The sequence below is a fragment of the Pezoporus wallicus genome, unplaced genomic scaffold, assembly GCF_028554395.1.
Source record: "Pezoporus wallicus isolate ANWC-B61680 ecotype Strahan unplaced genomic scaffold, APGP_CSIRO_Pwel_v1 scaffold_7107, whole genome shotgun sequence".
In the NCBI taxonomy this organism is placed as follows: domain Eukaryota; kingdom Metazoa; phylum Chordata; class Aves; order Psittaciformes; family Psittacidae; genus Pezoporus; species Pezoporus wallicus.
In genome coordinates, this window is record NW_026642114.1 from 2496749 (window position 1) to 2524128 (window position 27380).

At 40.1% G+C, this 27380-nt stretch overlaps 1 protein-coding gene across 4 annotated transcripts in view; it reads right to left on the reverse strand.

Moving 5' to 3' along the window:
- RALGPS2 (Ral GEF with PH domain and SH3 binding motif 2) overlaps nucleotides 1-12696 on the reverse strand; it is a 117687-nt gene extending 104991 nt beyond the window's left edge. Inside the window, exons 1-2 of one of the 4 annotated variants that reach the window (XM_057427457.1) lie at nucleotides 12578-12696; nucleotides 4731-4826 (exon numbers count right to left, since the gene is read on the reverse strand). The gene's annotated coding sequence lies outside the window, so the exon portion shown is untranslated. Of the gene's footprint in view, nucleotides 1-4730; nucleotides 4827-11870; nucleotides 12098-12577 lie in introns of those variants that run through there. The other 3 variants (XM_057427455.1, XM_057427456.1, XM_057427459.1) reach the window with 3 other exon arrangements.
- Between the last annotated feature and the right edge of the window lie 14684 nt (nucleotides 12697-27380).

Genomic DNA, 27380 nt, shown 5'->3' on the forward strand with positions numbered 1-27380 from the left:
GTAAATTTTCAATTCCTGAAGGTATTCTTTGCTGACATACAAGATATATTAAAACACTTTACATTGCAGTATTTTCAAATGGTTCTAATAATAAACTGTCTTTGCTGTCCAAGCAACAATGTGGATTAGATGACAACCAGGTGCCTCCCCCAAAGTATTCTGATTCTCTAGTTTAAGGAAAACACAAAAGGCCTTCATGATCTAATTAGGATAGTGTATAGGTTCAGAGAGAAAGAAGTATACCCAAATATACTGTTCAAGCACAATCAAACCACACAATCTACTTCATTTCTTGCTCTTGATGATATGAATTTCTATATATTTTTTAGATTCCAAAAAGCAGATAAATGTTATTAAAAAAGCTTGAGGTCTGTTTGAAAAATGAAGTGTACAGGTGATAGAAGGCCATAATCAGGAACAGGAGATAAAAGCTGCAACCTTCCATGCTATGAAACAAGAGTCAAGTAAGCAAGTAAACAGCATATCAGCTGGGTATCATTAAAGGAAAGAACAAAGACTGAGTACATGCAAGCCCTTATGTGTGCCTACTTCTTCTAGTCATCTTGGACAAAAGACTTCACAGTGCTTTGATACTCCAACAATTCATGGTGTCACCACCATGAGAGAGTTAACTAATACTGCCTATGACTACTTGGAACTAGAAATAATTTGGTGAAAGAAATTAATACGCAGCTATTTTTTGCTACACTTAAGATACATACACTTTAACTAAATAAATTCAGATGCTTCAGTGTTGTCTCAACGTCAAGATCGTATATTACTGAGTAATTAAAATAACCCACCAAAACAAAAAGAAACAACAACAAAACCCCAAACCACACCAATTTAGTAATCAGTTTTCCCATTCTATACTACCAGGTGAAAAGAATGGCTGATAACACTAACACCTTGGCTGTGCTTTGAAAATACTGTATTATTTTAGTTCATTTCATATTCAGCTTGCTAGGTTGGGGAGGTTCATTTTGGTCATTAATGTTATTTAAACATACAGGAGAATCAGTCAAATCACAAATAAGATTACTTACAGCTGAAGTACCACTGAAGTCACTAGACATAACATGGTTGGTGTGTTTTTGGCAAGTGGTACTTTAGAAACAGCTTTATTAAAAAAAAAAGAGGGCAAAAAAACCCTTAAAAAACAAACCACAAAACCCACAATAAAACACACAAAACACTTTAAAATGTTTTAGCTTTTAAGTGTTTAATGAGCTGCACAAATTTATCTTCTACTACCTCCAAGACAGTGAAAAAACAACCTCAGCAAACACAGCAAACAGCTACTAATTTAAATGCAATATTCATACAGTGATTCACAGATCTTTCCAATCTAAGAATCTAGTTTTTCCTACAAAGAGTGGGGTTTTGCACCCGAGTTGTGTGTGGCTATTAAACATCATAAATCTGACAAAGCTATCACACAGCAGGCAGTGGAACTGCTCTGCCACAGACACTGACACATCATCCAGCTCCCCCATTGAGGAACAGAGCAAATACAACATCAGTATGCTCTGGGACCTAATTGCATGCTTAACCAAGCCCCATCCCCCTAAAGTACACAATATGCAAATATTATCTCCAACCTAGGCAAGACCCCTTTTTCTCTTCCAAAATGTGTTTTCCAATTTTGAGGATTGTTACATCAAAGAATGTTGGCCTTCTTTGCCAAAAGATTCTAATTTTCTTCCTGTAAGCAAAGCACTTCTACCAATATTAGGAGAATCATAAATACAAAAAAAGCTGCAAACAAATACCAAGGAGCCAGTCTGATGATAAGACAACAGAAACATGCCCTGTGGTCCAGGGAGGAGAGGAAGAGGGGAGGGGGACGATATCCAATTCCATTAATGACCTGGAGTGTAATAGGGAAAGATGATACCAGAGAAAGAGACCTGCAACAAAAACTTCCATTCCTGAAGCCCATCACTTCTCCCCATCTTCCCTCCCTCACTTCGACAAGTAAAATCAAGAAGATATTCTTGACACTCAGTACCAGTCCACACAGAAAGATGACACGTAAAAGCAACACAAACTCCAGCATATCTCAAGACAGCACAGGAAGTCTTTTTTTCCTGTTCACTGGAGAGATCTCACTTCTGTCCATATCCTTTAACTCTGTTACTGCCTAATTCCATTTTTCACTGAAGACTATGACTTCACAGAATAAGGGTAAATACGTGAAACCATGGAATTTTTTTTAAGTCATGAAAGAGATATTTTTGGTGGTGTTTTTTTCTTTTTAAATAGGTACAGCTGAAATAATCAAAGCCCTCAACTTTTCTAAAATATACTTTTGTTTATAAATAAATAGAAGATTTAACAAAAGTTTTGTGGGCAGAATACCTTAGCAAGACATCTTTCATGTTAGCTACTTGCATTATTTATCAAAGAAGCTTCCCTTTTTAACAGTATCACTTAACATAGGCTAACTAGATTTCTATATCTATCAAACTTAGCGTAACAAATACAACACACCCCTGAATTATCTGCCCAACAGATTTCACTAAGCTATCCTTTATAAAAGGCTTTTTGGCCTCAGCAATACCTTTTCAATTAATCTCTTTCATGTCTTATAAATAAGTTATGAAACTTAGATTAAGAATTATTCCTCAACAAAACTATGTCAACCTCAAATCATTAGCACATATACCTCTGTTACTCTAAGTATAAACTTGTTAGGAATTCCTACCCATTTTGCATATGTTCACTTTGGACTTACAACAAGCACATGCTGCAACTGTACACCCTGCTTTCACACCTGTAGGTGTTTTCTCCCATAAGCTAATCAAATTGAACAGGGAAGGCACTCAATTTCACAGGACAAAACCAAAACCACCAGATTTTCTGTAAGTTTCTAGATGCCCTAGAATTCTGTTATCTTAAATACTTTAACATTTTCCATCGTATATACAAAAAAAAAATATGGGATCATGTAACAACAGATATGAAGATACTCCTTTTCCCTCTCCTAGTCATACAGCATTCGTTACCAAAGAGAGAAGAAACTAAAGCAAGTCTGACTGCTGAGCTGTAACAGACCATTTTAAGACAACCCTCTTTAACAAACCGAAGTCCCTGAATGCTAGCTTACACACAGACTTGTATGAATATTTCTTTTAAGAAAGTTAAATTACCTTTTCTAAAACATGAAAACTAGATCCTAGCAAAGAAGACCTTCCATCACGAGACAGTTTCAGATAGGAGTCAAGATTGACTTTGCAGGAGTTTCAAACACAAGTCACAGCATGAAATACAGTTTGAGTTGTCATCACACAGACCCTATCCACATTAAAAAAAAAAAAGTCAGCAAGTTAATTAAGTGCAAGGGCAAGCCATTACATGCAGACATTGAGGAAGCACATCTGCAAGCAGGTCCTAAAGCACACTATCTGTTTAGGAATAGCTGTTGTTCTTCAAAGGTAAATAAACACTGTACCACAAAACTAGTTTTTCCACTTCTTTAATATCACTTTAATATGCCTTCAATTTTATAAAACATTGTACATCTGGCAGCCACCTCACATGAAAACAGTATCAAGCTTGCCTTTTTGTTTGATCTCCTGACTACAATTTTATTAACATTTTTTTCCTCTCCAAATTCTCTTAGAAGTATTCTGGGTGGACACTTTGAACACTTAAAACAGGTGTTATCTGTAGAGCTGAACAACTTTCACATACAAAATAATTTTATTTTTGTAGATCTAGCAGAGCTAAAAGGTATTAAAAAAATAACCGAAGAATCACAGTTTCATAATGAGATTAAGGTTTGGTACTACTACCTTTGGCACATTTGTAATGAAGACTTGGTCCAATGTAACACAATATGAGCTTGTTCAAAGTACCATTATAAATTATCTATTACCATGACTGGATCAGAAAGAAAGTTTTTGTTCACTAGTAAGGAGAAAAGCACCTTTAGCAAGGCACATAACTAAGAATACCAAAATCTATTACGAAAGATTTAACTGGCAAAATAAGCTCAAAATCAATCCAAAATAGGCCCAGACTGGGGGGCGGAGGAGGAGGAACAAATAAACAACAGCAAAACCACCACAACAAAGGAGGATTAAAAGAAATTATGCATAACCAGTAGGGTACTCAACCAGAAAACAAAGAGTGGCTAGTCAAGCACTTTTCAAACAGAAAGTAGCAAAACCATTTCTGTTCTAGAGGGACATTAGAAACCAGCTTCATTTGAAACTGCACACCTGATACTATCCATGTATGGCATATTAAAAACTAATAAAAGCCTTATACTTAGGTAATGTTTATTCTCATCCTATATTAAGGCAGACCTACAAGGCCCAGGTTCTACCTGCACTAACAAACATCTTAAGTTTCAGGCTGCTTACGCTTTACCACGTTCATGCTTCTCAGAACCATGGTTCTCAGGTTAGAGTCCAGCTAAGAAGAAATCTTGCTAAGCCTCCAGTAATTTTGCACTCTGAGCTCCGGAAGATATTTGAAGATCATCCCAACTGCAAAGAAGGGCTGAAATCAATAGATTCTATTCTTCTTATACATTACTCTTTTCCAAAATGCATGTTGGCATATTTCCATAAAAGTTTGATCAATAAGAATATAACAATTATTTAAAGGCACTTAACAGACAAGCCTGAGAAGTAACGCCTAAACACACTGGTTAGTCTAAAAGTACGTGACTATTATGCTAAAAATAGATGAGATAGCTGCCACTACTCAGGTATACTTACCAATAAAGCACATGGGAAAACTGGCTGGTACTCAAAGACAAGGCTATTGGCAAAGTGGTGTGGCCTTGCTAGCAATGGCAGCACAGTTCATGTGCCCTTTAACCACACAGAGAAAGTTAATTATGTGGCAGCAGGGGAGGAAATACGAGTCATTCACTTAACCATATGCTTTATCAATACACCTCATTATCTTAGAGTTACTAATTAGTAACAGCATAAAACACTGATGCATTAATAGGGGAGAAAGTAACCCAAATCCATTTTTTCTTTTTAACTGATTTAGCACTTCAAACAATTTATGTGCATTTCGAAAACCAAGATGTACACCTAAGGAACTAGGTTATCCCAGCAGCATTCTGACACCTCACACGAGTAAATGTTATATCATACTGCAAATGCTTCTGGAATCCCCCAAATACTTTACAGGCTTCTGGATTACTTTTTGCTTGATCATAAAAAAGGCTGTATTATCAAGTTCTCAGTAGCACCAACATTATTCCCAAATCAGCCTACTGTAAGAGAGCAGTGACTGTTAATTTTAACTTTATGCTAAAGTTTTCAGAAATGTCACAAGGATCCTATCATGCCTCAAATATTTCTGCATAAAATCTGAAACTCAGGAGTTTTTCCCACAAGCTCCCAGACTTGCAAACCCAGCTAGAGATTCAGGATAGAGATGAGCTTAGGCTCTAATACCAGAAATCAGCACTCAAAAAAAAAACAAAAAAAAAAAAACCAAACCAAAGGGACAAATTCAGTTAATTGATTTCAGTTCCTTTATGGGAACTCTGATTTTATACTTGCCAGTCATCTCTGCTTTTTTAATTGTTTTTTTTTTTTTCATTCCTTTTCTCTCCCATGACATCAGAGCCAGATTTTGTACAGCTGAAGAATAAACAGTTTGGGGAAAATATCAAACTGAAAACCAAGGCAAGAGGGGAAAAAGCCCTAGCTGGGTAAGTTCTCTCATGCAGTTAAGTTTGCTAGTATTTCTGCTATAGCAGTGAGAGGAGTGAGCCATCAATAAATAAGCTGCCCCACTGCATGCAGGGTCACTACCTAACTAAATTACAAAACAATTTAAATTAGTTAGAACTGTGTAGGACCCCAACATTATCAAGTAAGTAATGGAACTTAAGAACCATTAGATGATTAAACAAAACACTTGGCAATAAAACAAGTGGACTAGAAACACAACCTGTTAAAAGAGTTTATAAATGCAAGTTCTACATGAAACTAAAAAGTCACAAGTCAACCTGTGCTTCCATGCCTCTTCAGATGCAGATTCGGACATGGAGCTTACAAAGAAAAACTTAGTAAATTGGGACTTTTAGCTTTTCAGTGAAGGCTTCTGCCTACGTACACATTAATCTAAAAAGGCAGAAAATGTGCTTTTTACTAGTCCTGTTTCTTCACTTATTGGTCCAACTCCAGTCACTCTGTGAGACTACACCACTTATTCTGAATCTAATGAAAATATAATACTGTAGTTTAGACAATTATCCCAAACCCTGGGCACCCGAATAACAGGATAAAAGCAATTTAATTTATAAAGTGCATTCAGATCACTTTTTCAGGATCTCTGCCAGTTTTATCTAGCCACTATTATCGAAGAATTACATCTTCAACTTGAAGATCAAATCTTTTTTAAAGATCAACTTCAAAAGCATGATCAATCTGAACCAATCTCAATGAGGAGAGCCAAATCCATAGTTTCAAAGCTGTCCCTTAATGAATAACGAGGGATGCACAAATCAAACAGCTTTTAATGTCACACTACTACAACAATGGCCAAAGAGTTGATAGCCAGTCCTGGGTCACTTCAGGCATAACTGACTGCTGCCAATACCAGAGGTCTGTAAGAGAAAAAGATGTAACACATCTATATCCCGAAGTACCAGTGCCCAACTCCTACTGAGACAGTGCCAAAGACAGCAAAACCTTCTGCATCACATTTTGTCTCCAAATCTCTTTGGAGTTACGCACATAAAACTTCTTCTCTACAATCCCCCATTACATATTTCTTCTCTTCGACTTTGAGCGCTTCAGCCCTCAGACAGCCAACAGACATACAGTAAAACAGTATAAGTGAAAAGATTCATGAGCTCCAAGAAATCACTAAATTGGGCTGACTACTTTTTAGCAGAGGACCCCATACCAAGCTTAATAATAACTCTTCTCCTCTGGCATTTCTGGTTATTCTTGAGCATGCCGTTCTTTCTTCCTTAACTGACTCAGGTTCTCCCCAAGTTACACTTCATTACTTGTACTAGGAACTGCTATAACAATCTAAAAATCAATGGGAGGAGGGGAGGAGACTACTTCAGATTCTAGGCAGCTCTGATCAGGTGAGGAGGTCTCAATCTTTCAGTCAAAGATTTTAAAAAAAAAACAACAAACAACCAAAAAATAAAAATCCAAACCATTCCTGATTTTACTGCTTCAATATGATTGCTAAGAACAATAACTAATAAACTCAAAGTCACCAGAGGGCACTAACACTTCTAAGGCAGATGCACTCCTCCGATTAGGAAGACTGATAATTACATCCACATCATCATGTATATTTTACCTAGATTGCACTTCAGCCAGTTTGTTTTAATCCATGTTCAAATCTTAACTGCATGCTGATGTGGCACTGGGCTACATAACTGTTGTGGTCACACCTTCAACATACTGGGGAGACTTAAAGTTAGTCTCCCCAGTCTCCCCAGTCTAAAGTTAGTCCAGAGAAAACAGGGCAAGCATATGCCTCTCCCAGTTCACTTGCAATCTAAAGCTTACATTGCCTATTAAATGAATCCATATGCATACATATAAATGAAATTCTGAAACAGCCATGGAGAACAGATCACAAGCCTGACACCTCAAAGAATCGCAATAAATAACTATTCCTATGAGTTTGCACAAGGGTGAATCCTACCATAGGGAACTACAAGCAAATCTGCCTTAGCGAGGGAGAAGGGGAGGGCTTCCATGTAACCATCAAGCAGAAACAAATCATTGCTCATACCCCAGATTTGGCATGAGATCAACTGTTATATGTTTAATCTGAACAAAAAGAGGCTGCTCTTTACCACTGAGAAATAAGGAGGTTCTTAAATCACAAATATAATGCATATGAGGGGCTCACAAGCATGTTTATTGATATTCTGACTAAGCAGCTGCTGAGCTTCTCTGTGTCAGGCAGAAAAGCGCACTGCAGCAAAGCCAGAGATCTTCTGGGGCAGGAAACCTTGACTTGTTGATGCTCTCGACGCTGTCACAAAGAGCCAGAAAAACAGCCTGACTGGTGCGGCCCTACGGAAATAAAGGCAAAGCTTCTGGGACCTGCAAGTTACACAGCTCCTTTTTTCCTCCAGCATTACTGCCCCACAGTTCTACTTAAATGGCTGTTCTTGTCAGGACCATAAGATAACAGAGGCAGAGGAAGGAAAAGTGAATCCTATCCTTACTTACGGAAAGGCACACAACAAGCATGGAAACTCATTTCTCTGCACTTAAGTTACAGCCATGTAAAAATTTACACCAACAATAAAGCTGGGATAGTAAGGATTCCGAGAGCATTGTCAAGGCATGTCCAAGGGTGATTGAAGGAAGACACCATTTGTGCCACATGACAGTCTACAACCGATCTGGAAGCCTCTAAGGAGGTTTGAAAAGTGCAGCTGCAAGTGTACTAGAGTGGCACACCTCAGAACAGCAAGCCCAAAAGAGCAAATATTAATCTTTCATGGTTGTCACAAACATTGTATTTTAAAATCCTTTGTGCTAGCCCACCAGAATTCCCAGTACTTTATTTTGCTATGCACTAAGAGTCAATGAACGGGTCAATTTTTCTAAACCAAGTTTCTTATAACTGGAACACAGACAGGAAAGTCTCCCTCTTTCTCAGCCAACAAGCAGGTTCAATGACCACCACTTACACCATGTTAACTTTTCAAAGTCACAGCAAAAAGCTCCAATGTTCAGTATATGCCATGCTGCTGAACACATCCTTCCCTTCTGTGACTCCAGGCCACCCTCTCCTTTTTCATCCTACCTTCTCCACTTCACATGGCTCCACCCAACCGCCTAAAGCTGCTGCCACTAGCTTAGCCTAGAGACTGGACTGCCACGACAGCAGCAAGAGTTGCAAGCTCTCTGACACCTCACAACTGCCTTGCTCTAGCTCTTACTTCAGATGTCCCTTTTCTGCTTGGCAGAATACTGTGTTGTACCAGCTTGCCCACAAGAAGGCTTGCAATGCCGTTTTCCCCTGAGTCCTATGAGGCCTTTAAGGAGTAAAGAGTAAATGAGTAACAGTTGCAGTCACACATCCACACATTCTAGAGGACTAAGCATACAGAGCATCTACTTAAAAACACCCAACTGTAACATCAAGACTCTCTTGCTTCAGCAGTCTTTCAAGGTAATAAGTTCACAGAGAGACAAAACATGAAGCCCACAAAGCTCCTGTTCAAGCAATAAATATTACGCATGCATGAATATTAAAAGATTATTTCTACTGCAGCAGTTCCAGGTATTTAAATGTAAAGGGTATTAACAGAAATGTTTTCTCATTATTTTGAAAATGTATTTTTAACTGTCTTTGCTAACAAGGGCTATAAACAACACTCGGATCAGAAATATACCATGCCTTTGATGCCTCATCCTTTAATAAAACACAACAAATTACACACCCCAACCCTAAAGGAAGTTTACAACTCAGCTTTATTGAATGAAAGGAGGAGCCCACATGACTCAGCTCCAAGCAAACATAAAGGAAAAGATTAATCCCTAATCTCGAAGAAGGTTAAAAAAAAAACCAAAAAACAAAAACAAACACAAACACAACAGAAGAACAATCTGTTTAAGGTGGAGGTGTGTCTTTATAAATTCAAATCTTTTAATATTCAAAGACATGTCAAGGAGAACATTAGCACATTAAGACTTCATTAACCTCCTGAAGTCTTGAAGATGTTTATTATGAATACAGACAATTTTAAAAATCACAGTTTACAAGAGTAACTGAAATTAGAGTTAGCTCTGTACATTCATTCTTGTTCACTGTTGCTGAGCAGCATCAAGATTAAGAATATATCTAAAGATTGGGATTTTTAATCTTCACAGTCATTAGTAAAATACAAGTGTGAAAGGAAAGGGATCTCTCAAAAATATCTGTACAAAGGCAGGTTTCAGAGGAAGAAAAACACCTGACAGTAAACCACTCAGCCTCATGAAGAGGGTTTTATTTTGTTGTTGGGTTGTGGATTGGCTGTTTTTATTTCTCCATTAGACTAAGGAATCAAACATTTCTTATCAAAATCCAGTAAAAATAAATTACAAGGTAGAGTATTTCACAAGGGGGCTAACAGACTCCAAGTGACTGCTGTACATCTTCCACATATATTTGCAAGCAACTCCTCATCCCCCATCTCAGCCATGCCACACTAGCATTCCAGGGCAGAATACATCTCCAACCTTGTTGGGAAAAATACTGAATTTCAAAGTAGCAGGAGTGCTTCTCTACAGATATCACCAGAGGGCACTCTTTCAATTAAAGTGACCTAGCTTTAGCAAACTTCTGAGAAAGACTGGTCAACCCACAAGCAGGGACCCGCAGAGGCAGCACAAAACAGCAATAGTTTCGCTTTTGCAAGAGATCATAGAATCAACTAAGCTGGAAAAGACCTCCGAGATCATTATGTCCAACCATTACGCCAGGACTGCCAAGTTCACCACTAAACCATGTCACTAAGGGCCTCAAAGATTTCCCTTGGGAAAAAAAAACAAAACCCCACAAACAGCAAAACCACCAAACATAAATGCAATTTAATTATTTATCCCAGAAACTTGAATTATTTTTCAAAGTAACTTGAGACACTGCTCGTAAAGGTCACAGGCAAGTATCAACTTCTGTATTATTACACTGTAGTACTTGATGGCACCAACTGACTCAAGCAGTTTTCGCACCCAAATGTACAGAAGTAGGGCCCAAGCCAGTACAGCTCATGTAGAGGTGCCTGTGGAATTCCTCTGGTAATATTATCAGAGATACTAAACCTTACAATAATACATGAAAAAAAAAATATCAAACATCTACATTGTCAAAAGAAGTCTCTGGGAAACAACACATTTTTCCACATATGATGCTGTTTAAGAGGGTCAAAAATTAAACCATTTGCATAAAGGTAATACAAAAGTATCAGCAGGGTGAGCAGTTTTCAACCTTTGGTCCATATATTATTTCTAATGATCTGCTGAGACCCAATAAAGATTAAAAAAAAAAAAAAAAAAGCTGGCGAGTCGAAGTTCATTAAACAAAAATGTGCACAACCACTGTAAGTCTGTATATCAAAAATGTTGCAAACTACTGTTTGACACAACGAGAAAGTTAAGCCCATTTCACTTACAAACAAAACATCACCAAATACTACTAAAAGCAAGTCAGCTGCAGAGGCTGATAATAAAACAATCATTGTGCATCCCATGACATGTTCCAGTCAAGAAACTCAAAAACTGTAGGCCTACAAAACATGTGATTGCCTTATCCTATTTGATAAGAAATAGCCACCCATCTCCTCTATCTATGATTACAAAATCCCATAGTTTAGCACAGGAACAGCAGGCGAAGGAGAAAGGGAGGACAGGAATAACACCTGTGTGCAAAGACACCTTTTGTCAGTACAAAGATCTCTCAAATAGATAAACATACCTGTAGAATTTCATCAAGCCAGTAACTACTATTAAACACATGGGGACAAGTGACTTCAAACTATTGCCTATCATCACCACTTATCCTGGTTTAAATTTATCTAATTGCTTTTCCAGTACCTGCTGACAGGAAAGAAATACAGAAAGCACTCTTGATGTCAAATAAATAGCACCTATTTGTCCACCCTCTAAAGCACATCTCTTGTCTACAGGAAGGCAATGCATTACTGGCGCTCTGAACTTACCCGTTTTATATAAAAGAAACACCGTGTGGTGTGGACACCGTGAGTACCCCTCTCAACCCCACCCGTGTGCTCTGACCCAGCCCGGGGTCTTGCTGCCCTGCATTTCCTAACACATTAACTCGGCCTCACTTAATGGGAAGGTGTCCCAGCCCCCCCGGGAAAGGCTGACTGGATAGCACTATCTCTCAGCTACACCCACCCTCCTCCGCCCTGGCGCCTCCCAGGGCCCCTCTCGGGCTCCACTGTAGCACAGCCCGGTGACCCACGGGGGAACACGGCTCTACCCCTTCACACACACCCCACACTTCCTTCGCCGGTGCGCGGCTACCGCCCCACACCCCGAGGCCTCTCTACAGAGCGAAGGAAGCAGCTTCCCCCCACCCCGCTCTCTGGCCCCTCACGCAGGTAGCGCCGAGGGGAGAGGATAAATGGCTGGAGGCGCGCTCCAGGCTCGCCCCACAGCCACGCACCGCTCCATCCCGCAGCACGGCCGTAGGGCCCGGGCAACGCCGTCACGCGACACACACCCCAAACACGCTGCCGGGGGAGAGGGCGCTGTCGAGCCGCCGGCCCGGTCCGTGGGGTCAGCGCCCCGTTCCCCACCGCCCCCCGTGTGAGGCGGCGGGCGACAGGTGGGCAGCAGACGGCGCGGCTCAGCGAGTAGCCGGCCGGCGGCGGGGTGGCGGGTGGGGGCCGGGACCCTCCCCGGATCTGGGAGGGAACCGTGTGCCTCCAATCCCCGGTCGGCAGCCCTTCAGGGCCCGGCGTGCTTGCCGGGGCTAAACCTCCTTTTCTCTCCTCCCCCGAAGAACCGGACAATAAGTCCCACCGCAGCTCCCCGCGGAGGCGGGCGCCGGCCGCGCGGCTCCCCCTCCTCTTCCTCCTCCCCGCGACAGCCCTGCTCACCTGCTAGAGGAGGAAGGATGAGCGGGGGCGGGTGAGGATGGGGAAGCCGCTCCGGCTGCTGGAGGGGCTGCGGGCTGCGCTCCGCCCGCGGGCCTCACCGGTGCGGGGGCTGGCAGCGCCGCTACCACACGCACTCCCGCCCTCCCTTACACACACACACACACACTCGGGGAGGGGGGTTGGGGGGGCACTCGGCGCTGGCCGCGCATGGGCGCCGAACCCCGCTGGCCCGCCTCCTCCCGTGTGGCTGAGCGCCAGCGTCGGGCGCGCAGTGCGCACGCGCCACCCCGAACAGAGACCAGGTGCCCGAGGGCCGCCGGGCGCGCTGCGGAGCGGGGCGGGGCGTGCCCCAACGTCCGTGCGGGTTACCGTGGCGATGGGGGGGCGCGCGGGGCAGCCTCGCTCTGAGGAGCGGCGTTCGCCGGGGCCTCCGGGGCAGGGCCGCCCCGTCACCCCACCTCACGGCTTGCCGCGCCCCGCCGCTTCTGCTTGCCCGCAAGCAGCCCGAGCGGTGCGTGCGAGTGGTACTGCTCACCGCCACCGCCGGTGAAACCAGCGGGAACCGCAGGCACGGAGGGACAAATAGCTCAGCGGGATGCGCCGCTCCCGTAGTTAGGAAAGACGGCTGGGGCAAGGGAAGGGACCGGCTCAAAAGAAACCAAAACCAACCAAACAAAACAAGCCCAAATAAAATAACAACCCACATCCAAACAACATTACGTTGCTAAGAAATCCATTCGTTCAGAAGTAACACGGTGCAAGGACTTCCTAGGCTTTTTCCCTGCTCTCACAATTGTTCGGTGATTCCTAGAGGAAAGCAAGGCCCCAGGGTGTTTGCATCATTTCAGGAGTGAAATTCCACAGAAAACCACCAGGTTTTGCAAGAATTGCAATAAAGGCACCAATGCTCGCCATGCTGCTGTGGTGGAGACGGGGCTCGGCATAGCCCACTTACACCCTGCCAGGGTCATTACAATAATTTATAGCTTCTGTTTATACATATGCAGAAGGATCTGTGAACAGTGCATGCTGTTGTTAACTTGTGAATTTATTTGTTTCATCCTGTCATGGAATTACGATAGTTTGCTTCACGTATTTCAGAGACAGAGTCAGCAAGTAAGTTGTTCATATAGTTCATGTTGTGCCTCCCGACATACAGCCATCTGTTATGCATTTTTAATGCAGTATGTAGCCTCTTGCTATAACACAGGTACAGGTACTCTTGCTAATACAAGTACCAGGATCCAGAGCCTATTTGAAAGGCCCAGATTAAATGAGTACTGCATGCAGGAAAGATGGTACTAGTTTTTAAAACAGGCAGGGAAATGAGGCAGGAACTGTTGGAACAAGTCCAGCGAAGGGCCACGAGGATGATCAGGGGACTGGAGCACCTCCCATATGAAGACAGGCTGAGAAAGTTGGGGCTGTTCAGCCTGGAGAAGAGAAGGCTGCGTGGAGACTTCATAGCAGCCTTCCAGTATCTGTAGGGGGCCTATAGGGATGCTGGAGAGGGACTCTTCATTAGAGACTGTAGTGAGAGGACAAGGGGTAACGGGTTCAAACTTAAACAGGGGAAGTTTAGGTTGGTTATAAGAAGGAAATTCTTTCCTGTGAGGGTGGTGAGGCACTGGAATAGGTTGCCCAGGGAGGTTGTGAATGCTCCATCCCTGGCAGTGTTCAAGACCAGGTTGGACGAGGCCTTGGGTGATATGATTTAGCGTAAGGTGTCCCTGCCCACAGCAGGGAGGGGGTGGAACTAGACGATCTTAATGTCCTTTCCAACCCTAACTATTCTATGATTCTATGATTTGAGAAAGTGTAGGCACAAGTTTGACAGTAAAGCAAAAATACATTACCTTTTTCCTAATTTTAATTAAGCTTTGCGCCTACAACATTCTTTTCGCTGTTTTGGGGGTGGTGGTTTTTTGGTTTTTGTTTGGGTTTTGTGGGTTTTTTTACCATGCTAATCTGGCATAGTGTCAACCTCATTCTGAAACAGGACAAATTGCCATCCTTCTGCAAGGTTTTCCACAGGAGAAGGTGAATCAGTGAAGGGAAAGAATGTTTCACCATATTTGGAACCACAACAACTTTTAACACAGAAATAAGAAAATAATATAGGAAGATGAAAAGGAAAAAGGCAGTAAACATGCCGCTGAAGGGGGAAGCAAAGGTAATTTTTTTTGTAAGATATTCTCCTTCACTAAAAGCAGGAAACAAAGTATCTAATAATAAAAGCTTGTCAACATTTCTTAGCACTCAGTGGTGGATACAGAGTTAGATGACAAATTTTGAAAGATGATTTAAAATTCTTTTATTAAATGCTTCCAGAAAAACTGCATAATGGGGTTGTGAAGAAGAAGTGACGTCATAGACCAAAAACTAAGAGAGATTAAACAGGAGAATGCATAATCATAATCATTGTGAAAAACCTAAAAAGAGTAAGATGTTTTTAAGGTTTTCTTATAAATGCCCTTAAAAATAATCTAGAAAAGGTCTTGGAGTGCCATTCAATATTGATAAATAGTCATCAATGCAACACAATACATACTGGGGGAAAGAAATCTGTTAATACATTATAGAGGGGTCTAAACCAAAAGTTATAGTTTAAGAAATACACAGGCATCCTAGGCAATAGTTCAGCGGAAATCTCAGTATATGAACACAGTCATGCACGCAACATGTCGCGGTGCAATATGGAGAAAAACAGAGATGGTTAGCTGTCATCATTTCATATCCAGAAGTGTTTTAAAGAATGAGTGGGAATGCAAATGTACGTTAGGCTGTGAAACTGAAATGCTCAATTCCACTAAAGTGCTGAAATGCCAGTTTTACACTAGAGCCCCATGTTTAGTTGCTCTTCCCCTGTGATTCTGAAATCTTTTCCAAGATACCACTTTCCGGTATTCAGTGGGCCCCTCTATACACGTAGCTGATGTTCCTCATTATTTTATAGGGACAGGTTTTCCTCATTATACTAAGTATTCCATTTTAAATTCATTATTAGTTGAATACTGCAGCTGTGCCATTAAATATTCAAATCACAGGAAGCATCAAAAATGGAGGAAATTACTAGATGAAAATATGTGGCAAAACGGTTATAATGCAGAAAGCTGCTGTCAAAAATAACAGGAAACCTCTGTCACTTGTGACTGGCAGACTGTGAGGGAATGGGTGCAGAGGGACAAACCCAAGCAAACATGGCTAGCTGAATCAATCCAGATGAACGTGGCCAAAATTGTTACAGCCCACAGGAAATCACTCTTGCCATCAGCACCTTTTACCTGAGAGAACAAATTTAGAAATGGTATCTGTCAGCCACTCTGCAGAAGAGTATTCTTCTGAACAATTATTTACTATGGTTTGCAGAAGTTACTTTTAGGCATACTTATCCCAGATTTTATTAGCAACGATTATTTATATAATTCACTGATCAACAAAGTAGCTAGGGGGTAACTAGCTTCACTGTACATAGAAACTCTTGAAACTATATAGGGCATAACATTTCCTTTTGAAGGCAACAGCTTGTGTCTTTGACATTATTCTCCAACTAAGAGAATGAAAATTTATGCATATTTCTAATTTCACGGATCAAAAACATTTTTCTATTGGGCAACATAAAATGTGCTTCCATACATGAAGTGCAATATGTTTGCAACAGCAGCTATGATGAAATGTTGAGACTACAGCCCAAAGCACTTGCTATTGTAAAATCTGAGGCTGTAAAAATGCCAGCAGGGTACAGTCCCTATTTCTTACACTTTCATTAATAGAGAGTATCTTAAGCATTTTAGATTTAAAAAAAATATATAAGTTACTTTAATGTAATAAGCTTTGCTTGCACAGATTACAAAGCAAATTATTCTAAACACTTTAAGGAAAAAAAGACAAATGGTATTTGATTATGACTAAATATGTAATTCTGCATACAAAGCTCTGGAATTAAACCCATACATTAATATAAAATCTAATTAATTTTGTTGCCTTTCAGCCAAGCTTCATGTGTACTGCAGAAAAGATACTTCTTAATCTTGTTTTAGTAACTAATGATTTGAAAGAGTATAGCTTACATTTTGGCATATAGTTAACACTTCATTAATTACTGATTGCATGCTAAATAAAGTTCTTCTTATATTGCCTGAATCTAGATACAGTTATTATCATAAAAAGTCATCAGTTAAAATCAATTTGATAAATGTCCAAACCAGATAACTGCTAAAGCATATAGTTCCCTAAGGAATGAAAATACAGTAGAAAATATTTTTATTTCTATAAACTGTAAGTGCTATGCTCTGTTTTTACTCTTTGACTAAGTTATTCTGTGGCTGCACTTAATTCATACAGCACAACAGGAAATGCTGAGGAAATGTAGAATATTGCTAAATTTACTTGTTAATTTATGATAATAAAATGATACAATTTTCTGTTGAAACTGCGTAATCGTATCTTAAGACTGCTTCGCAGTGCTGAAGAACGGTGGCAGTACCTGCCACCTTAATTTTGTTATTTCCTGATTTTGGAATGCTTACCTATACAGGTCTGACTTCTAGAAAGGTAGATAGTCTGTAATAATGTACACCTACATATTCCTACTTTTTTGATCTGTGATACTCTGTGGTGTCCTTGCCTTTGTTCTAGGTAAAATAGCAGTCAGAACTGGATAAATATAACATTTCTGTAACTATTACCATCTTCCTCTTTCCTTCTGGAGGATGTTTGCATTTAATACATGATATACACATATATATTCTACCCTTTAATAAGAAGGAAGAACTTCCTGCTTCAGCCGTAACAAAATGGAATTTTTAGTTGGTTCAGTTAAACTCGAAACTAAGCATAAAAAAAAAAAAAAAAATTCTAACGGATAAAAATGTCCATACAAGAGAAATCTGGTTCAACTAAACACTAGACACCCTACATCTTTAGAGTTTACAGTTGGAGGAATTAAAATTTACCAGGAATGCTGTAATGAAGAATGGATGCAGGCTTCACAGCTGCTCAAATTCAAGATGCTCAACTGATGTGCTATCACTTGCTCCTAAAGGTACTGTGATCAATGGTAGAACACCTCCTTAGGTATACATATCTACTTGTTTCTCAGTTCCAGCAATAATGAAGGGATAGATTGGAATTACAACAGCATAATAGCAGTCTTAGCTGGTTCTGGGTTTTTCTTAATATTTCTAAGATCACAACTTTTTGAAGAGTGTATCCAAGCAGCAGTTTCTGAATTCACCCAAACATACATGTAAATACATATATATATATATACACATATAAAAATAAAGAATGTGGGGCTATACACACACACACTTCAAATGGACTTCCTTTTTATATCTGCAAAGCATTGTTTTACTAAGTTCAACAAAGGTTTTTCCACGTATCTCAGCAGCAAGGAAGCCACACACAAATAACATGCTATTTCCTCACTGTCTCTCACACAAGCTACAGATTTCCCCATAGGAAGAGAACACTGTTCTTTGCTGTGTTGCCTCCCTATGCTCCAGATGTATGAAAGTCAGAAACATGCTTTATGTTAGAGCCCTGAGAGGAACCATTTGCAGCAGGGACAATGCTGATAGTACTGGAAAGGGAGCTACAGGCAAAGAATGGATTGGCAACACAGAGGCTGAGTACAACTGTCCTTTTTCTGCTTTCCTAGTACCCCTGTATATCACAGGAGACAGTACATAACTAGAGACAGCACTTGTAAACTGCTTAATAGAAAGCCAACACCATTTATTATGTTGTATAAATATCTATCTACACATTTTCCATAAAGAAAGAAAATGCTGGAATGCCTAAGTGATTTATACACAGTATGGAAGCAGCACAAACATGATGGTTTACAACAGGTTTTAATGACTATCTGAAGGGGAAAGATCCCAAATATGGACAACAGCAACTGTTAATTGAAACTAGTAATATTTCATCTATGTAAACAAAGTAATGATTACGTCGACCACAAGACTTCAAGAGATTTATCTTCCAGACTCCCTAATGTGGTTACATCTGTCTCCTGTTTAAATCCTATGTTCTTGCCATCTGCTCCAACACACTTTTTTTTTAACATCAAGCAGTAATTAAACAACTATTTGGAGAATTAAAAAAGTCTTTTTTCAATTTTTGAGCTTTTTTTTTTCTGAGTTGACAACTGGAAAAAATGTTAAACAACTAAAACCACACCTGCTTAGCTCTCTGTAGTTCTTGTGATACTAAATGTTATGAATAAGGTGCTCAACTTCAGTTTCCAGTAATCTTTATGTTTGACCATGCAACAGGAAACACTGCACCCACAGAGTTAATGTAGCTTCATTATAGAGTGTGATAAATCATGAGCACATTAAGTTAATACCATTTAGTTAATCAGTCAAATTGTTGTTAAGAGGTAACGTTATATGGGCAAATCAGGAAGCATTCTGCTTTAAAAAGAAGGAAACTTCCTACAATTCTTCAGTTGCACCATGGGACGCCTTGCAAGTTACATGCCTTTGAGATGTGTTGTGTACTTAGCTCTTTATGTCCACATATGGAGAAGGGGGAAGGATAGAGGCATAGCTCTCTCTTTTCTCCTGAGAAGAACCAAAGAGAAATTTGACAGATCCTGTGGTCCTGCCTTCTGGGCAAGGCTATAGCCCGCCTGGTCCTCATGTGGGTCACATTAGTTAGGGAAGCACTTTACTCTGCATCCATCATTCACCATACTCACAGAATGGTTGCTCACAATCCATCTCTTAGTGCTTATTGGGAACCTTTAAATCCATGAAAAGTATTAGAGATGTACTAAGCATCTTGCTACTTGTTACACTAGAGGCACAATGCAATAATAATACTGTCATAAACATACTAAAAAATTACCTTATTCTTTCTCTAATGGTTTCCTAATTTTTTTTTTCTTTTTTTTAGACTTTTTCTTCCTCCTATATAGAAGAAATTATGGATTTCACCTTATCATTCCTGAGCTTCATAGGAAGTGACACTTTTAGTCTTTGCTCTTTTGGCTGATTTACTATGCTTCTCCTCTCCCCTGCAATTATAACTGCTACTACTTGCAAAGAAGGGAAAACAATTTTTTGCACTGTTTATAAAACACTGTGAAGTATTGTCAGAAATAAAGCAGAACAATGCAAATCTATAATGTCTTTTTTTTATCTATAGCTAATAATCCTTGTCTGAAAATCTGAGAGTATAATGCCTACTAGTATAAATAGGTGCAGCTCCATTGAAGGCCTTTCAATCCATTACTGATCTATGTGGGTAGTCAAGACAGTTCAGCTTTAGATTTAATAAATACGATTGCTTAAATTACTAAAATAGTTGGTCTATACATTGGTTTACAGGCAGTATTTTCAGAATTATTTATATAAATGTCTTGGGAATACTTTTAGGATAAGCAGAGCAGCAAGCCATCACCTGCAGTAGTTTATATGTCCTGCTCTGTAAGTCTTATCTGCTGGTAATGTCTTTAGTATCATCCTACTGCATGTAGAGTGGCTTGTTGGGAGCTGGAGTTAGATGGAATAAGTACTCTGATGTTATGCTGCATTCCTGATTAAATGAAAATTAGGAAGCCAAGTTATAATATAATTTTAGTTACTTATTTTCAAGTGAACAAAAAGACAAGTAATGCCTCAGGTACTCCATAGTTTCCTCTGTATCCCAGGCATTACCAGGATGAGTTCAGTAAGAGTCAGGACGTCTAGAATAAGCTCAATGTCAGGATTTAGCCAACAAGATTCAAGATCATTTACATTAAAACAAAAAGGCAAAACAATATTTAGAAAAATATTTACATATGGTTTCAATATTTTCTACTAGAACTGAGAAATGCATGTATGAAATTAATATGGGTTTCTAGACCAAAATTCTCTCTAAAGATAAGAGGTTTCATATCAATATAAATACTATGGAGAATATGGAGGCTTTTCAAAATTTCATTTTAAAGAGAAAAGATAACCATGACGTTTTCATAGCCTTATAATATCCATGCTGAAAAATCACTTTAGCTATCATCAGAATAGTTTATTTTACATGAGAAAGGAAGGAAAAAAAAAAAGACGAAACCAAAAAACAAATAATTAAATTTTGAAAATAAATAAGAAGTCAGTCTACATGGAGGAAGGCCTGTTTCTTAAGAAAAATCATCAGATATGGAGAGCTTGGACTGAAAGGTCTAGTGTTTATAAATGTGTCTCAGCTGGAGATGGCTGCTGAACTGAAATTTTGAAGAGATTTTTCCTGTATACTCTGGAGAGGCTTCAAAGTACGCTCAGCAAGCAAATTCCAGAAGTACAATGGGTGTATTTTAGCCAGTGTTCACCTAAACTTTTACTGCTGTCTGATTGATTCTGTGACCAAAACTGACATCTATAGCTAATTTTCATTTGCATATCATCCTTTCCCACTGATATTCTTGGGAAGTTGTCATTTAAAGATTGAAATCTGAGTCTTACAGATCTAAACCAGATGCATAAATACATGAGAGGATTAAATCTCTGTTTCCAGAGTTTTATTTTTCAAAAGAGGAGCCATGACAAGGAACCCTATAAAGAGAGCTTCTGGCTGTTAGGTTTAAGTTTGTGGTTAATACACTCTATAAATATGTAAATTCTAAAAAGGTAAAAACCTTAGAAGTAAACATTCAACACTGCTAAAATCTAAAAGTTTCTGACTTTACAGTGTCCTACCAGCTACTGCTGTATACCACATAATATCAGAAAACACATACCCAAGACTCAGAGGAGTATTACACAGTGAAAAATTACACATCCATTATAGATTATCCTTTGAGAGTTACGTGAGGAAGTACTTTGCCATGGATTATTCTGACGTAATGTAGAAATGGAGTACGTTATTCTATACTATGGTTTATGACATCGCTTTTGCCTGTATGCTATCTGAACGCTTCTCAGCACATTACGAACAGCAACTAAAATTGGACAGATTTATTGCCTTTTTCTCCCTCTGGAGGAGAAGTGTAAATAAGCTGTATTGTTTTGCTACACTTTGTGTTTTAGATATATCTAGAGATACTTTTAGTTTTCTCTAGAGAAGATACAATTGAAGAGTTACACACTGAACTTGAGTCAGAAATTAGAGAGTTTCCCAATGGTCTTTAATTCTTACAGGGATCCTTTCTAAGGTCTCAACCTGGCTGCCTCTGTCTCCTACATAGATGAAATGTACTATATAGCAGAAAGCTCCTTTGTGTCTAACAAGCGTGGTACATCTTGCTTCCAGGTCTAAGGTTCTCATATGGAAGTACTGAGTTTAGATGACTGAGTAACCTCAGGTTAAGGACTAACACTGAACATGATGTAATACTCTGCCAAAAGGCAACACAGAGGAAGTATGATGTTTGACTTCACCCATGTCACATCTTTTTTTTCTTAATATTTGGCATTTAAGAGCCACTATTCATTACAATGTTACTTGTCATAAGTGACAGTTGTCATTCTCTCAGTCTGATAACTTACAAGATAAAGTTCACATCTCCCTTTCAGGAAGAAGGCTGTCAGAATAGAATGCATGTTATACTTGGGATTCCCAAATGGTTATATACATATGATAATTTGTGAACCCTGGATAGCATTTGGATACCAGTTAGCCAGTGGGTCTGGAAATACTTGGGTAAAGAGATGAGTTTGGGGACTGTTGCTGCAGGTCAAAGCATAATGCTGAGGACAAAAAGAGGTACCAGAAAACAGCACAAAAGCCAAGAGAGGGATACTACTTTGCTGTGTGTGTTTGCATAATAACAGGGGAATAAAGGCAAAGGAATGGGAGATGCCTTCACCTGCATGGAAACTACTATAGTTGCTCTCACCTGGACAGTCATGACTTCTGCATACCATACAAGCAAACTAAATTTGGGAATCTCTGTTTAAATCAAGAGCAGGTCAGGTGTGTTTTATGGAGATAAGAGAAATATGCTGAAATGCAGAATTGGTGGTGGGAGCAGATTTTAGAAGGTGGACTTAAAATCAAGCAATTATGGGCATATTATTAAAAAAAAGGATTAGGACACTAGAACTATATATGGAAAACACAGAAAATACTTTAGTATTTTCATCAACAGATTGTTACCTTAAATGCTATTTTGCATTTGGGCTTCTGGCTTAAGAATGTATATAAAAATAAAAGGGGATTAGGAAGAAGAACCTAAAAGAGCCCCAAGAGAAGAGTAAGGAAACTAAAACAGTGTAAGCACTTTGATTGACAGATGAGAAGAGACAAATTTCTTAGCTTCATTATAGAATAGTTAGGGTTGGAAAGGACCTTAAGATCATCTAGTTCCACGCCCCCTGCCATGGGCAGGGACACCTCACATTAAACCATCTCACCCAAGGCTCTGTCCAACCTGGCCTTGAACACTGCCAGGGATGGAGCATTCACAACTTCCCTGGACAACCCATTCCAGTGCCTCACCACCCTTACAGTAAAGCACTTCTTCCTTACGTCCAATCTCAACTTCCTCTGTTTAAGTTTGAACCCACTATCCCTTGTGCTATCACTACAGTCCCCAATGAAGAGTCCCTCCCCAGCATCCTTATAGCCCTCCTTTAGATACTGGAAGGCTGCTATGAGGTCTCCACACAGCCTTCTCTTCTCCAGGCTGAAGAGCCCCAACTTTCTCAGCCTGTCTTCATATGGGAGGTGCTCCAGTCCCGTGCATCATCATCATCCAGTTGAAACTAGTAGGCCAGTGCACTCATAGGCACATAAATTTATAGACAGTGACAGTTTCTACTCCAAAGATCAAAGGTGTACAATGTTTTCAACAGCACACAATATTACAGATCTCCAGTAGCAGCATGGTGGGCTTGCTGAGGGAAGAGGGGGCACCAAGGCCTTCAGGCAGAATTTACCCCCCAGCCTGGCACACCATAGCAATCCCCAGTCGTGGCCACGTTCCCCTGGCTCCAGCTTCGCTCTGCTCTCTGCAGGTAAAGCATGGGAGCTGAGCTCCCAGAACGACCTGGGCTTCTGTGGCAGCTTCCCAGTTTGAATGTGTCTGAGACCAGCGGTGAGGCCAGACTTAGTGTCCTGCCTCTTGGGAGGAGAGGGGCCAGGCCACACAAGCTGTAAGGAAACTACGTCTTTACAGAGTAGGGAGGCTTAGAGGAAGCTGGGAAGTGAATGAAACACAACTTACACCCTGTCACATACTATTAGAAAGTGAAAACACCTTGTCAAATGATAATAGAAGCTTTCATTAACTCTCTTTAGATACTTATTAATGGAATGTACTACTTTGGCTCTGGAACTCTGTGCTAGAGAACAAATAGTTCAGCAAATGAAACAAATATCTTAGAAGACTTTTTGAAGGATTAGACATGTACATGAATAATAGCAACATGCTGACAGGGAGAACGACTGCAAGCATTAGTGTTGGTGTTGTTTCTCAGCCTAAACTGATCACTGACTGGAGAAATTTCTCTCCTTTATCTATTTTGCGTAAAGTTCAGGCACATTATGCCTTTAGCTGTCGCCTTTGATATAGGCTGCTGTTGGAGGCAGAGAAGATCCTCAAGACTAATGGTCCATGGTTCTATTATTTGGGGGGTGGGGGTGGGGGGGTGGTGTATTACCAGTTGTTTATAATATATTATTAAAAAGCCAGACTGTCACGATTTTTGTTTTGAAGCAGAGGGAATAAGCAAGTGTATATGTGAAATTTATGTTGCTGGGTATTTCAAAAAAAAGAACATAAAGGATCTTAAAAAAAAAGTCTTCTTTTTCTCCCTTGTATCCTCTAATCCCATTTGAGTTAAGCGGTTATGGTTTGGATTCATACAGATAGGAAACATCTTTTGAAACTTTTCCATTTCAATTTAATAAATTTATTTTGTTGGTTTCTTTCTATTAAGTAACTGGAGACATATTTTTAAACCAATTGCTGCACAATGAGCCACAGGGAAAGGCAGTAGGCTGGAGAGGTGCTTATAAAGCAGAAGGTCTGAAGTATACTGAAGTATTACCCAGTTTACAGCTCTTATCTGTCGAAAGCAGCAGAACAGAATGAGGGCAATTAGACTTACTAGCTGGTCTACTGACCTGTGAGAATAAAGGGAGTAAAAATGCCAGTGTGTGATAAAGCAAGCAACATTTGCAAAGCAATAACAGAATATGCATAATAGCTGAAGAAACATCCTTAGGAAAAAAAAATATTAATACTTCTGGTTTTATTAGGAAAAATACAGAGGGAGAGACCACCAGCAGATGTGTGGAACAGAGCTAACTTTTCAGGAAGATACTCAGGGCCAGGTCTTGCCTCCTACTTCTTCACGTTTCTGCTCTTCAGGCCCATGGAAATACGCCAGGAAAAATTAACTGGGAGAGGACCATATTATCTGTTCTGCATAGTTCCCATGTAGTGTCTCAGAGAAAGCCTGTGCAGCTAGGGAGCTGGCTGGAAAAGCTGCCTGCTGGGGGAAAACTGTCCTTGACTCCCACAGATCCCAAAGGAAATGACAGATTTCAGTGGGACATCTCTTTCTTGTTGATCTGAGATAATCTGAAGAATGCTGTCACTGAGATTTCCTTCTACAGATGAAAAGCAGGGGCTGATTTGGGTGTCAGGGTTTTTAAATACTGTGAAGGCTCTGGGCAGAAAGACGATTGCTGATACAATGGCAGTGCTCTTAAACTGAGCAGTACTGATGAGTCACTGATTGAATGCTAAGTCATAAAGTCTGCACCTGCCTCCGAAATATTGTAGAAGAGGATTTAGACTTGGAGAAAGGAAACAGAGACAGTGTAAGTCCTTGCTTGCTCCCACACAACCCATTCCCTCCCCTACCACTTACCCATCCCCTACCTTTCATTTTAGGAGTTTCCAGTCTTCTGGTAACCAGGGAGGAGGAACGATGTCTTTAACAGTTGCTGTTTGTCTGCTTTACTATATTACGAGCATAAAGTTATGATCCATCCTGCTGATTTACAGAAGAAACATCAAACAACCTTCATTTCAGTTTCCCATTAAGTAATACATGCATCCTTCTCCTTCTCATCCACTAGAAAATCCCATGAAGTAGGAAAGAATACATTCTGGAATTTGCATTGCTAAATTACTCCCAACTGGAGTGCCTCTCCAGTTGGATCTGCGAGGCATGTGGAAGGGTCACAGCCTTCGTGTCCTTGGCCCCTCAGGTCCTTGTGGGAATTCTGCATCACTTCCATTAAATGTCATTAGAGTTCAATCCCCTCCTCCTCCATCATTTCCTGCTGCCTTTGCTGTCTCTACGAGTCCTGCAGCAGGGCTCACTAAGAAACTGTTCTGCTGTTAGTTCCCTCCCATATGGCTATGCACTAATCCCCCCTCCCACACACTTTCATGCAAAGAGGGGAGAAACTATAGATGTGGAAGAAATGCTTCACTGAGCAGCAGTGTCTGATATCCAGATTATGACTGGCAATTAAAAGGTGCAAAAGTAATACACTAAATGGTATTGCTGTTTTCTTCCCCATTACTTGCAACATCTGCATCCTGAGTTTGCAAAGAAAGAGTTTTCTGGAGAGTCTTAGAAATGAGAGATAGTTTGCAATCACCTTTCCTCCCCACTTACAATGCCAAGGTATTTGACACACGATTTTTAATTATTAGTTTTTGCTCTCTTGTCTACTCTGTCTGGTCAAAAGAAAAATCAGCCCTGGAACTTACTGAAGTGCAAGGGAAGTTTGGAAAAAAAACCCCAAATCATTCAAATGAAGTGAGATTTGGGAGACTAACTTTTTGAAAAAGCCCTGCTCCTATTTACAGTGAAGCTTACTTTTTTTTTCTTTTTCTTTTATCCTAAGAAAGCACATTAAGAACCACACCATTTGTCAGGTGTTTGCAATTGTGCACTGTCAGCTCACTGCCTAGCAACTCACACTGCGTAGGGATATCCTGCCATTACACATGCTGTCACGTCTCATTGTCTTAACACTTGCCTTGATGCTGCCTCACTCACTAACAGCATGTTACATCAGGTTCCTCACTTGGGAAATACTGAGCTGGCCTTCTGTGCCATCCAACCCACTGAGCTCACCTAATGACTCCAACAGGAGAAGCAACATAATGATTTATCTAGGTAGCAGATTTCCTATATGACAGAAGTCACAATGTATTTGCACAGAACTTCATGCTAAGTAGGAACTCGGCATCAGTGTAGCATGAATATCAGGCTCCTTGAAATGTCAGTAGGCATTTTAAAATTTATTTTTCAAAATGAGGTAGTGATTCCCTGCGAAAGAAACCTATAGTCTTTAAACAAGGAAAAAAAACCAACAGCCCAAGCAAATAAAAACCTTTTGCTTCACCCGCACAACAGCAGCTTGAGAGTATGCTTTAGTGATTAAATGAGGTAACATTCAGACTTAAGAGCTCCTGGGTAGGAAATCTGAGGTTCCAGCCTCATCAGTGACAGCAAGTCACATAGGGGATTTGGGGCCTCAAATGACTGTCAGCTGCTATTGATTGCATCTTGCAGGTCATGGCTTGTCCCTCCCAGAGCATTCTGTTCTCCAGAACCTTTGCTGTAATACAGTGGAATAGGAGAAGCAAAACTGAGGATCAGAATCCTATATTATTAAAAACCTTTGAGAACGCATAAGAAAACCTTGACTTGAACTCAATAAATAACAGCCAGACCTCAGAGGTCACAAGAATGCTGATTTTGCAGGTGAAGGTCTTCGAAAAACCCACTGTGCTGTTTTCAACACAGCTGTATTAGGGCCTTTTATTCCCAGAATAGAGTCATCTCAGTGAGATTTGTAACTGTAATAAGCAGCTAATGCTTTTTTACTTCGGTCAACAGCT